The 14,156-nt window shown below is 43.2% G+C and overlaps 1 protein-coding gene across 1 annotated transcript in view; it reads right to left on the minus strand.

The window, feature by feature from the left end:
- The window catches only part of myripb (myosin VIIA and Rab interacting protein b), a 426,990-nt gene extending 413,159 nt beyond the window's left edge, over positions 1 to 13,831 (minus strand). The window contains exon 1 of the mRNA XM_079862907.1: positions 13,388 to 13,831. The gene's annotated coding sequence lies outside the window, so the exon portion shown is untranslated. The remainder of the gene's footprint in view (positions 1 to 13,387) is intronic.
- Between the last annotated feature and the right edge of the window lie 325 nt (positions 13,832 to 14,156).

A 14,156-nucleotide genomic window follows, 5' to 3' on the forward strand; every position in this document is an offset into this window, starting at 1 on the left:
TGGAGTCCCATTGGTCTTGCTGCACTGCAAAAATATGAATATATATACATGCTCTTAGCAAGCTACACCTTCAATTTTAAGTTGTCGAACAATCCTCCACTCTAAACATTTTGTGCCACCTGATATTACTGTAGTAACTGTAATTTTGAAGAAAACACATTTTGGTGAAGTTTGAGGCAGATCATGGGGGGGTTGTGACATTTTATAGTGATAATGACTGTAGTGCAGCAGAAAATGTTTTTAAAAAAGGCATAGTTGTTCTGACAGCAACAAAAAAAAAAAAAAAAGCATGAAACACAAACATGAGGGCTGTGGCACTATAGGAACAGCATATCTTTGTGTCATTGCAGATGGGACAGCAGACTTCATCTTTTCAATTTCCTTTTTCAAAAAATCACACTCATCTTTGAGCAAGGTGATCTCTGCTTTAAGAGTGATAATCTTATCTTTGAAAGAAAGAAAGAAAGAAAGAAAGGTTAGACGTTTAAATTTTACTCCTGCCCTACTCCAGGGCTTATACTTGTGACCACTTTCCTATTTTTTAAAACATCAAATTGAAGAACTAAACATCACTGGTACTGTACATTATAAATGCACTTGTTAAAGGATTAGTTCACCCCAAAATGAAAATTTACAACGGACAACGGTAACAAACATTGGTCACCATCGTTAAGTCCAAATCAATGCAGTTTCAAAAGTCTTTTAAGTGTTTAAACGGGCTGTACGTGATCACAGCTGAAGAAGAGGTTGTTATCTAGCGAAACGATAGGTCATTTAAAAAAAAGGAATATATAATTTATAGACTTTTTACCTTCAATAGTTCGGATTGAGCTGATCAACAAACGGACAGGGAACTACGTCATCACGTTGAAAGGTCACGCCTGCGCCGGCTATTTGAACTACTATTCATATTCATCAGAATGTTATTCATATACTATTCATATTCATATTCACTGAATACTATTTCTATATATATAATCGCAAACAATACTATTTGAATTATCCTCCTACGTACGGTCGCATTGTAAACAGTGGGGCGGTACTTCGGCCGGCGCAGGCGTGACCTTTCAACGTGATGACGTAGTTCCCTGTCCGTTTGTTGATCAGCTCAATCCGAACTATTGAACTATTGCCACTGCCCTCAGGTTTGTGTTTCATGCTTTTTTGTTTTTTTGTTGCTGTCAGAACAACTATGCCTTTTTAAAAAACATTTTCTGCTGCACTACAGTCATTATCACTATAAAATATCACAACCCCCCCATGATCTGACTCAAACTTCACCAAAATGTGTTTTCTTCAAAATTACAGTTACTACAGTAATATCAGGTGGCACAAAATGTTTAGAGTGGAGGATTGTTCGACAACGTAAAATTGAAGGTGTAGCTTGCTAAGAGCATGTATATACTGTATATTCATATTTTTGCAGTGCAGCAAGACCAATGGGACTCCATCAACTCCTCAACTTCAGAGTCCCCTGTGGAAGTTAAGAAAAAGAAGAGCAAGAAAAGAAAGAAGAAGAAAAGCAAGGGACGCAAATAAAGGGGGGGGGGGGGGTATAATGTGTTACTTTGTTGTTTGAGTATACTGTAGAAAAGACAATGTTTTATTAAGATGAAAAAATGTTTTGACATTTTTTTAAAATAAAAGTCAGAAATTAAATTGGATCCTTTATTGTATATTTACTGCACTTACCCTGTAACTACACAGAACAAGGGGGTAACAAGCGCCACTTTAATTTACAGCCCGCAGGAGTTACACTTACCCTGTAACTACACAGAACAAGGGGGTAACAAGCGCCACTTTAATTTACAGCCCGCAGGAGTTACACTTACCCTGTAACTACACAGAACAAGGGGGTAACAAGCGCCACTTTAATTTACAGCCCGCAGGAGTTACACTTACCCTGTAACTACACAGAACAAGGGGGTAACAAGCGCCACTTTAATTTACAGCCCGCAGGAGTTACACTTACCCTGTAAATACACAGAACAAGGGGGTAACAAGCGCCACTTTAATTTACAGCCCGCAGGAGTTACACTTACCCTGTAACTACACAGTTGAAACGGGTAACAAACACTACTTACTATGTAACAATACGAAACAACACTATTTGCACAGTAATTACAGAGAAAGGTACTCTTATTAAAAAAACTAAACAAAAAACTTTTAATTACACAGTATATTTGCCCTGACATTTAAGTGTTATTGCAATACAATGTGATAAGGTAAGTATAAGTACTACATGGTACGTTCTAAATTAAAATCATAGCAAAAACATTTTTTTTTGGCTTAACGTTAAGTAGTTTAGTAAGAAAAGCCAATAAATAGCATTGCCAAAAAGTTTAATTTACAACCCACAGATGTCAAAATTACCCTGTAACTACATTGCACAAAGACATATTTTGCCAGAAATGTGATAAAAACTTTTATATACAACAGACGTACAATTTTTGCCTGGAATATATTAACAGAATAGGTACCTGTTAGTTTTAAAATAATTACATTATAAATAATTTGCTTGTATATCTGGTTGTACCCCTTTATTACCCAAAACTTAACATATTGTTCCCTTATACCTACACGGAGGTACACTATAATTACAGAAACGTACACCGTAATTTCGGTTTACTTACGAAGTTCTTTGCAGGTTGTATATCTGCTTGTTACCCCTTTATTACCCAAAACTTAACATATTGTTCCCTTATACCTACACGGAAGTACACTATAATTACAGAAACGTACACCGTAATTTCGGTTTACTTACGCAGTTGTTTGCGGGTCGTAATATAAAGTGTTACCAAAACGTATTATTTGATGACTTTATTTTTGACAAAACATACTATATTTAACATATGAGCAAAATTGGCAAACAAAAGTTTATTTGATGTGGCAGTCTATTGTACAGTAAAAACTTTATAATCTATTCAAAACTAGTCAACGTCTTTCAAAACTAAAGTATACATTTTATCATACGTATTTCAAAGTAAAGGATTTATTGTCATGATCCTGGTTCTCTTCTCTTTCTATGTCTCCATCTGCTGGCCTTTCTCTGTATTTACTCTTTGTTCTTTCTCATTTTCTCTTTCTCACTCTCTCATCACTTTCAGCTGTGCCTCATTCTCTCAGCCTCACACCTGTTCTCTATCTCCTGTCTTTAGTCTCTCTATTTCTAGCTCCCTCTTTCTCCCCTGCTCTGTCGGATTATTTCCTTCCGTTACCTGCCTGCCGTGGAGAGTCGCAGAGTGTCCAACGCCTCACCAGTTTCCCTGGTCTCGTTACGCACCGGTCATCCGGACCTGCCGTTTAAGCGACTCGCAGTCACTACCAGAACTGTTCTAATTATTTGTGAACTTCCTATGTTGATCGGCCGATGCGGCTTTGACTATTTTCTATTAAAGGAACTGATTTACCTGCTCTTCGCCTTTTGGATTCTCTCTCTCTGTATACCGTGACATTTATTAGTTAGTTGATGACTTTATTTTTGACAAAACACATACAGTATATATTCCTCATCTCAGTATAGCAATAGAGTTTGCTAAAAGCTGTTCATTCAATACAGCAGTATTTGAAAATCGATAATCTTTTGTAAAATTACATTTATATTTGCATTTATGTCAAAACCTAGACACTTTTAAACATCAAAATGGCATTTATTAATATGTATTCGTGTCAAAATGACATATAAACAGATTTTCCTATTCAATTTTGCATGGAAACGCTTCCAAGATGCTTGCGTGTCGCGTGAAATATATATATATATATAGAACATATGAGCAGAAATTGCTAAACAAAAGCTTATTTGATGTGGCAGTATATTCTACAGTAAAAACTGTACCCAAATCTAGTCAACAAAATGTTGTCTTTCATATTTCGCCTGACTGTAACGTTGTTTTTATGAAATATTAGGGCATATAAATGTTAATTTGCAGTTTAATACGTTGCTTATACAAATAGCCTACATTTTATTTCAACATATTTCAGTCGGTTTTTACTCATCTCAGTATAGCAATACAGTTTGCTAAAACATCATCATTCATTCACACACGCGATTTAAATTTAAACTGTCTTTTTGCGAGCTGTGGTAAACAGCGCGCATCTCTGCGGCTGCCGTTCATTCACAGAAACGCGATTCACTTGAGAAGGAAAAAAAACTTACTACTGTATTCCTCAGCTCAGTCTGATCCTTGCTCCTCGAAATACCCGCACTTCTGAGGGACATTTTCCATTATTATTATTCCTCATAGCGCTGCGAGACGGTGTAAACAAGTAATGATCTGAATAAACTTGTGTTTTCTCGAGCTGATATGGGGCGTTCACAGGTCTGCGTGGATTGCCTCAGACATTTGCGTTTGAATAGCGCGCGCTCTCCGTGGGCGGAGTCACATTACATTTGAATGAGCTGTAATTAGCTCGACTGGAATCGCTCTCTTTTAATACAGATTTCACAAGATGAGAATATTTGTTTTTTATATAAATTACTTCATTTAAAAGAAGAGAATTCAAGCTTCATGCCTGTGTGTCTGTATGTCTGTTTGACTGAGTATTCGCTGAGTTACAGTTCATTTTCGGACGCGTTTCAGAATGGACTACACTGACAGAGAGAAGGCAGAACTCGCATCATGTTTATTTTTCTTTATTTGGCAAAAAGCACAACACTTTGTTTTTATTGTGAGTATACACAAAAATAATACACATTTAACAGAATCGATTGATGTATGAAACTTGTTTTTAATATCAAAGTCAACAGAGCAAAATTAATTTCTTTTTAACTGATAAGAAAAAAAGCGAGCTGGTATCGCCGGCGATACCGCCGACCCCAGGGGGTTAAGCATGTATGGGTTAGAAAAACGGGTATTTTTAACATGAAATGTTGCGTAATGCACCTATAAGTTCTCTTACGAGAGGTTCTCTCGTACTGCGTAATATCTTACGCTATGGGGAAATCTCTTTTCCGCGAGATACTGAAGCCAAAAATTATCCTTAATTTTGGAATAATGTAAAACGCGTTGCGGCAGCATGCAGACATAGTTCCTATTGGCTGCCCTGCGACAACTGCAGTAGCCTATCAAGAGGCCCCATCGTGACGCCAGATCCAATGGGGGCGCTTTGCGCCCACTGCGTCACGTCCCGCCGAAACGGGCGTGGCCTGGGCCTATAAATATAGCTCGACAGGCTGGTAATCTGATTTTTCATCTCTTCAGCAGAGCTCACGCATCGCTGGATCCTGAGAGAAAGAAGCCGCGCCGTCAGAGAAAGCCTTTCAGTGGGACGAGCCTTGCATCTGAAGCCGCTGGCCGCGCCGCCGTTCCTGCTCCGCTATCCGGCGCATTATATCCTTTTCACTGCTAGTGTGTGTTCGCCTCCACGACTCACACTCTCTCTCTAAAAGAGCCGAGCGTCTTTGTCAAGATATCTCGTAACCCCTGTGGCTCGTGCCGAGCCCCACTCAGCGAAGGGGACCGCCATGTCATCTGCGTTTCCTGCCTGGGTGAGGATCATGCAGCTCTCGCGCTCGCTGACGGCGGATGCCCTCACTGCGAGCTATTGCCCATGATTCCGTCATGGATGACGATGAAGAAGCGGCATCTGTAGAGGAGGGCAGCTGCTCTATCCTGGCGTCGGGCAGTGAGGATTGGTCGAGCTCTGTGGATCTCACACCCTCTGCTCGCGAGCCTTCCGGAAAAAGGGCTAGCATCGAAGCAGAGTTGATGTGTCTGCTCACGCAGGCCGTGGAGAGCCTCGGCCTCGAGTGGTCGGCGCCCGCGGAGCCTGCGCACAACCGGCTGGATGTTTTTTTCCTGCAAGGGGACCGCGTTTCGCCGCCTTCAAGACCCGCGCCGTTTCTTCCTGAGCTTCATGAAGAACTCGCAAAGTCTTGGAGCGCCCCCTTCTCAGCCAGGATGCGTACCTCTGCCTCGGCGGCATTCTCCGTGGTGGATGGTGCTAAAGGCAGAGGATACCATTCTCTTCCTCTGGTGGAAGAAGCTGTAGCGGCCCATCTTTGCCCGCCCTCTGCTGGACGGTGCACTAAGACGGCGCTACCATCCAAAGCTTGCCGCACAACTTCAGCCATGCACAGTCACGCTTACACCGCCGCTGGACAGGCTGCATCGGCGTTGCACACAATGGCCACCCTGCAGATCTTCCAGGCCGACCTTCTCCGCAAACTGGATGAGGAAGGACCGGAAGCTATCAGCTTGCCGGACTTAAGGAGCGCCACGGATCTTGCACTCCACGCCACTAAGTCCGCTGCACAGGCCATAGGGCGGAACATGGCCTCTCTCACCGTTGCTGAGAGACATTTATGGTTGACGCTCTCTGAGATGCCGGACTCGGAGCACGCCGCGTTCCTCGACGCCTCTTCTGCTGGCCTCTCTGGATTGTCCGTCAAAGATTTCGCGGACAGATTCGCTGAGGTGCAGAAAACGTCACAGGCCATGAAACATTTTCTGCCGAAGCGCTCCAGCTCCGCAACAGGCCGCTCAAAACAGCCATCTGCTCGAAGCTCCCAGACCCAGCCGCAGCCCGCCGCCGCCTCACAGCGTCGACAGGCCCGAGACCGAGCTCTCGCTCTGCCGGCCGCCGCCCCCCGCGTGGGCCCCGGCCGAAGATTGAGATAAAGCCCGAGGCCTCAAAGTCTTCAGCGCGATCAGCGCGCCCCCCGCCTCGAACGCTGCAAGCACGGCGTCTATGTTACAGCATACCGAAGCTCTCCTGCCGCCACTATGTCACGGCCAGAGCCCAGATCTCATTCAACCCCTAGCTATTCATGCAAATGCGTGGGCAAAGCTTCCCGGGGTATCAGAATGGGTGCTGAACATTATAAAAAGAGGCTATTCGCTACAGTTCGCTCGACGCCCCCGCCGTTGTGCAGCGCGAATCGAAACTACGGTAGAAAAGGAAGTAGCATATCTACTTCGAACCGAAATTGCGAAACTGTTGAGCAAAGGGGCCATAGAGCCTTTATCTCAAGCTCAGAGTGAAGTGGGTCTGTACAGCAGATATTTTCTGGTACCGAAAAAAGACGGGGGTCTCAGACCTATTCTAGATCTAAGACAGCTGAACAAAGTGCTTTCGAAACGCCGGTTCAGAATGCTCACAACCAGGAAAATCCTCGCGCAAATTCGCCAAGGGGACTGGTTTATGTCAATAGATCTGAAGGACGCGTATTTCCAAATACAAATAGCGTCACGTCACAGGCGATTTTTGAGATTCGCCTTCGAGGGCCAGGCATATCAATACACAGTCCTACCGTTTGGCCTGTCCCTAGCACCCCGTACATTCACGATGTGCATGGACGCGGCGCTCGCACCCCTGAAACTTCGGGGAATGCGAGTTTTGAACTACTTGGACGATTGGCTGGTTCTAGCTCAGTCACACTCAGAGCTCATAGAACACAGGACCATATTACTCGAACATCTCGAGAATCTGGGTCTCAAAGTCAATTGGGCGAAAAGTTCACTGTCTCCCAGTCAGAGAAATATCTTTTCTGGGCACAGAACTGGACTCGCTGTCTATGACAGCACAGCTATCGCCGCAGCGCAGACTGGATATTCAGCGCATGACGGAAACCTTCCGCTGCGGCACTATAGTCCCACTCAGAAAGTTTCAAAGGATGCTGGGTCTCATGGCCTCAGCATCATCAGTACTCCAGTTGGGTCTGCTTCGCATGCGCCCACTGCAGTTCTGGATAAAAGCGCGAGTACCATGCTGAGGAGCGTGGACCTCCAGTCTTTCTCGCCTCAAGGTCGATCAGAAATGCGTCTCAGCTCTGAAACCTTGGAGAGTGATCGACTGGTACCAGTCAGGTGTAAGCCTGGGGACTTCCTCGAGTGTGAAGGTGGTGTCTACGGACGCCTCCACCTCGGGATGGAGAGCGCTGCTCGAGAGCAGACCGTTCTTCGGCCAGTGGTCAGAACGGGAAAAGCTTCTACACATAAACTGCTTGGAAATGATGGCAGTCAACAACGCGCTGAGGCGCTTTTGTCCCCAGATAAAAGGACACCACGTCTTGGTGCGTTCGGACAACATGTCAGTGGTGGCCTATATAAATCGCCAAAGAGGTATCAGGTCCCGAAACCTTTACAGGCTGACGGAGCGCCTCTTTGTCTGGGCTCAGCACAACCTGCGCTCACTGAGAGCAGCTCACGTGCCAGGCCACCTGAATGTGGGACCAGACAGACTGTTCAGGAACAATGTTCCAGCAGGAGAATGGTCTCTACACCCACAGACAATCCAGCTGCTGTGGGAGACATTTGGCAGAGCGGAAGTAGACTAGTTTGCGTCTCAGGAAAACGCTCACTGTCTGGAGTTTTTCTCCAAGAGCAGGGATGCGCTGGCCCACGTCTGGCCCCGCTGCCCGCTCTATGCTTTCCCCCCCGTCACGCTCCTACCTCAGGTATTAGAGCAGATCAGGGAAAACGGATGCTCAGTGCTACTTGTGGCTCCGTTCTGGAAGAACCAGGCTTGGTTCCCGGTTCTGATGCAGCTGACAAGCACTGCCCCATGGCCGATACCAGTGAGGAGGGACCTCCTCTCTCAGGCCAAGGGCTCGATCTGGCAACGGGTACCCACTAACCTCCTGGTGGGAGTGTTAAACATGATCATGCAGGCTAGGGCCCCCTCTATGAGACGGCTCTATTCCTCAAAATGGTCTGTGTTCTCTAGCTGGTGCACAGCCCGTGGCATATCACCCCCAAATTGTGGGGTGACGGAGGTTCTCTCCTTCCTGCAAGAGCTACTGGATAAGGGCAGAACCCCATCCACGCTCAAGGTTTACGTGGCGACCATAGCAGCGTTTACTAAACCGACGCTTGGCCAGTCACTTGGAAGGAACGATCTGGTCATTCGCTTCCTTAGAGGTGCTAAGAGGTTAAATCCTCCCAGACCTCCCTCAGTTCCCATGTGGGACCTTTCTACGGTCTTGGAAGTCATGAAAGGTGCCCCATTCGAGCCAATTCAATCAATAGATATCAAACACTTGTCTTTCAAGACAGTGTTTCTTCTGGCTTACAAGCGCTCTCACTGAGAGCGACATGTATGGAGTTTGGGCCAAATGACTCGAAAGTTATACTCAAACCGAGGCACAGGTACGTTCCTAAATCCCTCAACACACTGTTTAGGGCTCAGGTGATTTCCCTGTCGGCCCTGCCGGTCTCTAATGAGGAGAAGGACGCGAGCTTAATGCCCGGTCAGGGCATTAAGGGCTTATGTGTCTCGCTCGACTGTGTTCAGACAGACAGAGCAGCTCTTTGTCTCGTTCAACGGACGTTCTAAGGGACTAGCTGTGTCGAAACAGAGCCTATCCAGATGGATAGTTGATGCTATAGCGCTGGCTTATGCTTCTAAGGGCCTGCAGTGCCCGTTAGGTGTCAGAGCGCACTCCACAAGAGGCATGGCCTCGTTGTGGGCTTGGTCTAGTGGGATTGCCTTGCAAGATATCTGTATGGCGGAAGGCTGGGCCTCCCCATCTACATTTATAAGGTTTTATAACCTAGAGGTTCCCGCCTTGCAGGCTAAGCTGCTTTCGGTCTTAGATCAGTATTGTCTGCCCCGATGCTATCGGCCCAGAATACTGAAACTGCTTGAGCGACGCTCGCTGATCGATCATGCAACTCTATGGGCAGTGTGTAAGACCCATGATATTCATCAGACCAGGCCGAGTTTTCGCCCTGGCTGTGTGGAACACTATCAATATAATTGCTCCTTATAGGATGCTATTTATTACAGGAATGATGCTATTCTAGCCTCTCTTCCTGGACTCTCTGTGAGTCCCTGATGATCATGTACTATATGAGCCCCGGGCACTTGCCCTTGGGACTTTGGTATTGGATCTCAGCATGCACAGCGTTTTACACTGTGTTCCCCATAGCGTAAGATATTACACAATACGTTCGAACCTCTCGTAAGAGAATGTACTCGGTTACTAACGTAACCTCGGTTCTCTCTAGAAGAGGGAACGAGTACTGCGTATCTTTGCCGTGCCTGCAACACGCTCTGGTTCGCTTCGGTGATGAAAAACCAGATTACCAGCCTGTCGAGCTATATTTATAGGCCCAGGCCACGCCCGTTTCGGCGGGACGTGACGCAGATCCCATTGGATCTGGCGTCACGATGGGGCCTCTCGATAGGCTACTGCAGATGCCGCAGGGCAGCCAATAGGCACTCGAGCCGTCTTGCCTATGTCTGCATGCTGCCGCAACGCGTTTTACATTATTCCAAAATTAAGGATAATTTTTGGCTTCAGTATCTCGCGGAAAAGAGATTTCCCCATAGCGCAAGATATTACGCAGTACTCGTTCCCTCTTCTAGAGAGAACCGAGGTTACGTCAGTAACCGAGTACGTTTTATTTAAAAGTTTAATGATTTTAATAGGCTGCTTCAAAAAGTTGTGAAAAGTTTATGTTCCCTCTTTTATGAATGCCTGTGCGGAATAGTGGCATTTCGGGTGTGGCAATTGCTTGAATGGTGGGGTCGGGGTTCATTCTTATTCTTAATTAAAAACACAACAACAAAACAGTACTAGGGATGCACCAAAATGAAAATTCTGGGCCGAAACTGAAAATTCTGGATGCACTTGGCCGCAAATGACTTTATATATATATATATATATATATATATATATATATATATATATATACTTTTTTTTTTTATTAATTTCTTATTTTAATTTTTTTTTTTTTATTTTTTTTTTTTTTTATAATTGTATTATTATTAAACTTTTTAATTAAATTCAGTCATTTAATGAATCTGAATAAAAAAAATTCAAGCTAATAAAATAAAATAACCACACTTTTATTTCAAGTAACACAAAAATTGGACAAAAAAATAGGCCTATATTAAAATAATATTACATATCAATGTATTAATATCAATAATTTCAGTTCAATGCAGCAGAATCAGATATAACAGATTTATTTTTGAACTATTATCAAAATAAAGTATTATCCAACAAAGCATTTATTATCAGAGCATGTGAGCAGATAGCAGGGAGAGGATCAGTGAAGGAGAGGATAGCGTCATTTTACCAGCGTTGCCCAGCACGGCTATACACACCATATTACAGCACAGGACTATTGCAAACAGAAACAAGTACAGCAAAATTTCATGTCGGCATGTTTTTCAGTGGACTTTGCCTGAGCGTGACTGGTACGTGCGTTTGGGCCGTGAGCAACACACACACACAGAGGTTGCTGCGGAACATTGGGCAGAACACAGAGCAGAGACCACAGTGGAACACGCTTCGAAGTTGAGCATCTTGGGAAGCGAAGCCACTCACAAAGTCACAAAATATGCAGAGCCAGAGTGAAACCTGATCGCCAAACACAGAGGGGTGGGGCGGCATATTTTTGGCCGATAATTTTCGGCAGCCGAAATTTCAGTGCATCCCTAAACAGTACAATAACAAACTCGCTTAAATAGGCGCTTTTACATTTCCTTTTCAAACCAAATCTTCTGCCATTGTCTTATCATTCAAGAATAAGGTGAAATCTGACTCCTGATGCTGATCTGTGCTGCGACTCTTGATCGGCTCAAGCTGAATTGAGAAGACGCATTCAGTTTTTAATTGTAGTGTCTGTTATCTAACTGAAGTAAATTATTTTCATTACTATAAAAAAATAAAAATGATGGTAGGAGTTGGTGCCGCGGCGGGCAAGTGATGTAACTGTTGTTGCGGCTGAACATTTAGCCTAGCGAGTATTCATGTAAACACAGTTATGTCTTAAGTGAACGTAAACCGTTGGGAAAGAAATCGGATGCGTGTCAGTGGGATCCGTGCATTTAGTCTTAAAGTGACAGCAGCCTAATACAGTAAACCTGCAGCTGTCTGTCAAACAACAAATAATAAAGAGAAAATCTCACTCACTGCTCTTGACTGAAGAACTTTTGTAGCTTTATTATGAATCAATGTACATTTAATTCATATGAAGATGCAGTGTTTAGTTTTACATTTGAATATTCAGTTTATGTATAGTTTCTTACGTCACTGTTACTGTTAAATAGATCTAATGTAGGCCTACCTGAAAAACTTAAAGCAGTTTATTTAATTTGTAACTTGGTTTTATTGTATTTGTCCTATTGTTTGTAATTTGCCTCTTTGTTCTTATTTTTAATAACAAGATAAATTCAAATAACAAAGATAACTAATTGTCCACCCCTAGTTTCAGGTGTTTTTGTTTACCTGGATGTTCTTGATGTTAAGTTTTCAGGTTTTAGTTTTACATTTTTTCATCTTAGTTTTCATTTTAAATATATTTAAATATAATTTAAACTTATTTTATACACTTAAAGCAATGTCGTATCACAGCTATCGCATATCGCATTTTTCTTCAATATGGTGCAGCCCTAATTGAATCATTATTTTCCTGTTGATTACTGTAAAGCTGCTTTGAAACAATCTGCATTGTATAAAGCACTATAAAAAATAAAGGTGATTTAACTTGACTTGACAATAGGCCTCTCTGAGGGCCCTGAATGTTCTCCTCTGTGGTTGTGAATTAATGTCCGTTCAAGTCCTCCTGGGAAGTTCGTACTTATGAGGTGGGAAGTCGTGTTTACTACAGCAGGTGCGTTCAAGTCACTTTTGTCGGAGCAAGATGGCGTGTACTTTCTCTTAATTATTTACACAAAAATACAGCAAGGTTCTTAAACTCTAGTTCTAAAAAATGAAGAACAAAGAAATGTGCATCAGGTGTGCTTTGCTTTTTTATGTTTTTAATTAATTTATGAAGCCACTGCAAACTTTATTGTTACATATTACATTGTTATATTATAATGCCATCATATTCTGTGTAGGCAATTAGCTTAATGCGCTGTAAATGCGCAGACACACAGGCTGAATCCGAAATTGCCCCCTATTACCATCAAATAGGGCGTTATTTGAGGGGACAGCCATTTGTAGTGGTGTCCATAGTGGACGTTATTGAGTGCACTTATTCAATCCCACATTGCACAGCAATAACTAATGTAGAACCGATGTACGCTCAACGGCTGTTCGAATTCGCTAACTCGTTTTCTTCAAGTGAACAGTAGTGGACTAACTAAGGAATAGTGAATGAGGGTTTCGGTTTCAGCCACAGTCATCACCAGGCACCATCAACAAACAGCAGCCATCTTTTACTTATAACATTTTTAAGTGAACGCTAAAACGGCTTGCCATAGGCAGATGACTAAATGAGTCAGGTGCACCTTGAACACTTTGCATGTAAAATAAATCGATAACTGTAATAAACACGCGTGGTCACATTTACATTCACCTCTCTCCATCCTCTCATTGTATTGGTCAATTGTACAATTCACACAGAAACTTTTGCACATTCATTAACGATTCAAACAGCTCAAGCAATAGGATCCAAACAGAATCAATGTGGCATCTGCACAAACTTACGTGAAATAAATGTCCGCAGGCTACAGACGTCCACGCACTGACAGCGAGGCGGGTTTGGTTCGGTTAACTTCCATTGATCGGTTATCTGTGATTTCCCACGCAGGCACACACAGTCACGCGCTTTGACTTATGGGGCGCCGACTGGTGCGAACTGATTTACAGGATTTCCTTCTATTTACAGCAATATAGCTATTTACTAATATCTGCAGCGGATAAGTTATTATTTGATGAATAAATGAAACGGCTAATAATTGATTAGCCCTTAATCAGACAGCTTTCTTTTCCTCCTCAGTGTGGCTATCTCCTCTCAGACACATGGTGACATCCAGCGGCTGCTTGCATCCTCCTCCAACACCTGAGCATCCCGCTGATCAGCCAATCACAGCGTAGGGTTCTGCCCGTTTTTGAAACATCCACTAACACACGCAGAATCAAGCTACTCCACTCCATCCTTTCTCAAAGTGAAGGCGAATGAAAAGCGAGGTAATCGAATTGGTAATGTTGCAGTGCATATCAAAGAGCTTCATTCAAATAAAGCCACAACATTTCATTCATTTGGCATTTACTGTGAGTCCAGGAACTTTCAGCTAGATAATATAAGTAACTCAGTTCTTAGATGGATTGATGAGTGGATGTTATCGATAGAAAAGGAAATATGATTAGACAGATGAAGAAATTAATGGATGAATGGATAGATAGATTTACCTTACAATATTTCACAAATCTTTTCAATCTAAAAATTTTCTTTTATTCAATGAAAAAAAAACAA

Source organism: Squalius cephalus (assembly GCF_949319135.1).
Source record: "Squalius cephalus genome assembly, chromosome: 25".
Classification (NCBI taxonomy): domain Eukaryota; kingdom Metazoa; phylum Chordata; class Actinopteri; order Cypriniformes; family Leuciscidae; genus Squalius; species Squalius cephalus.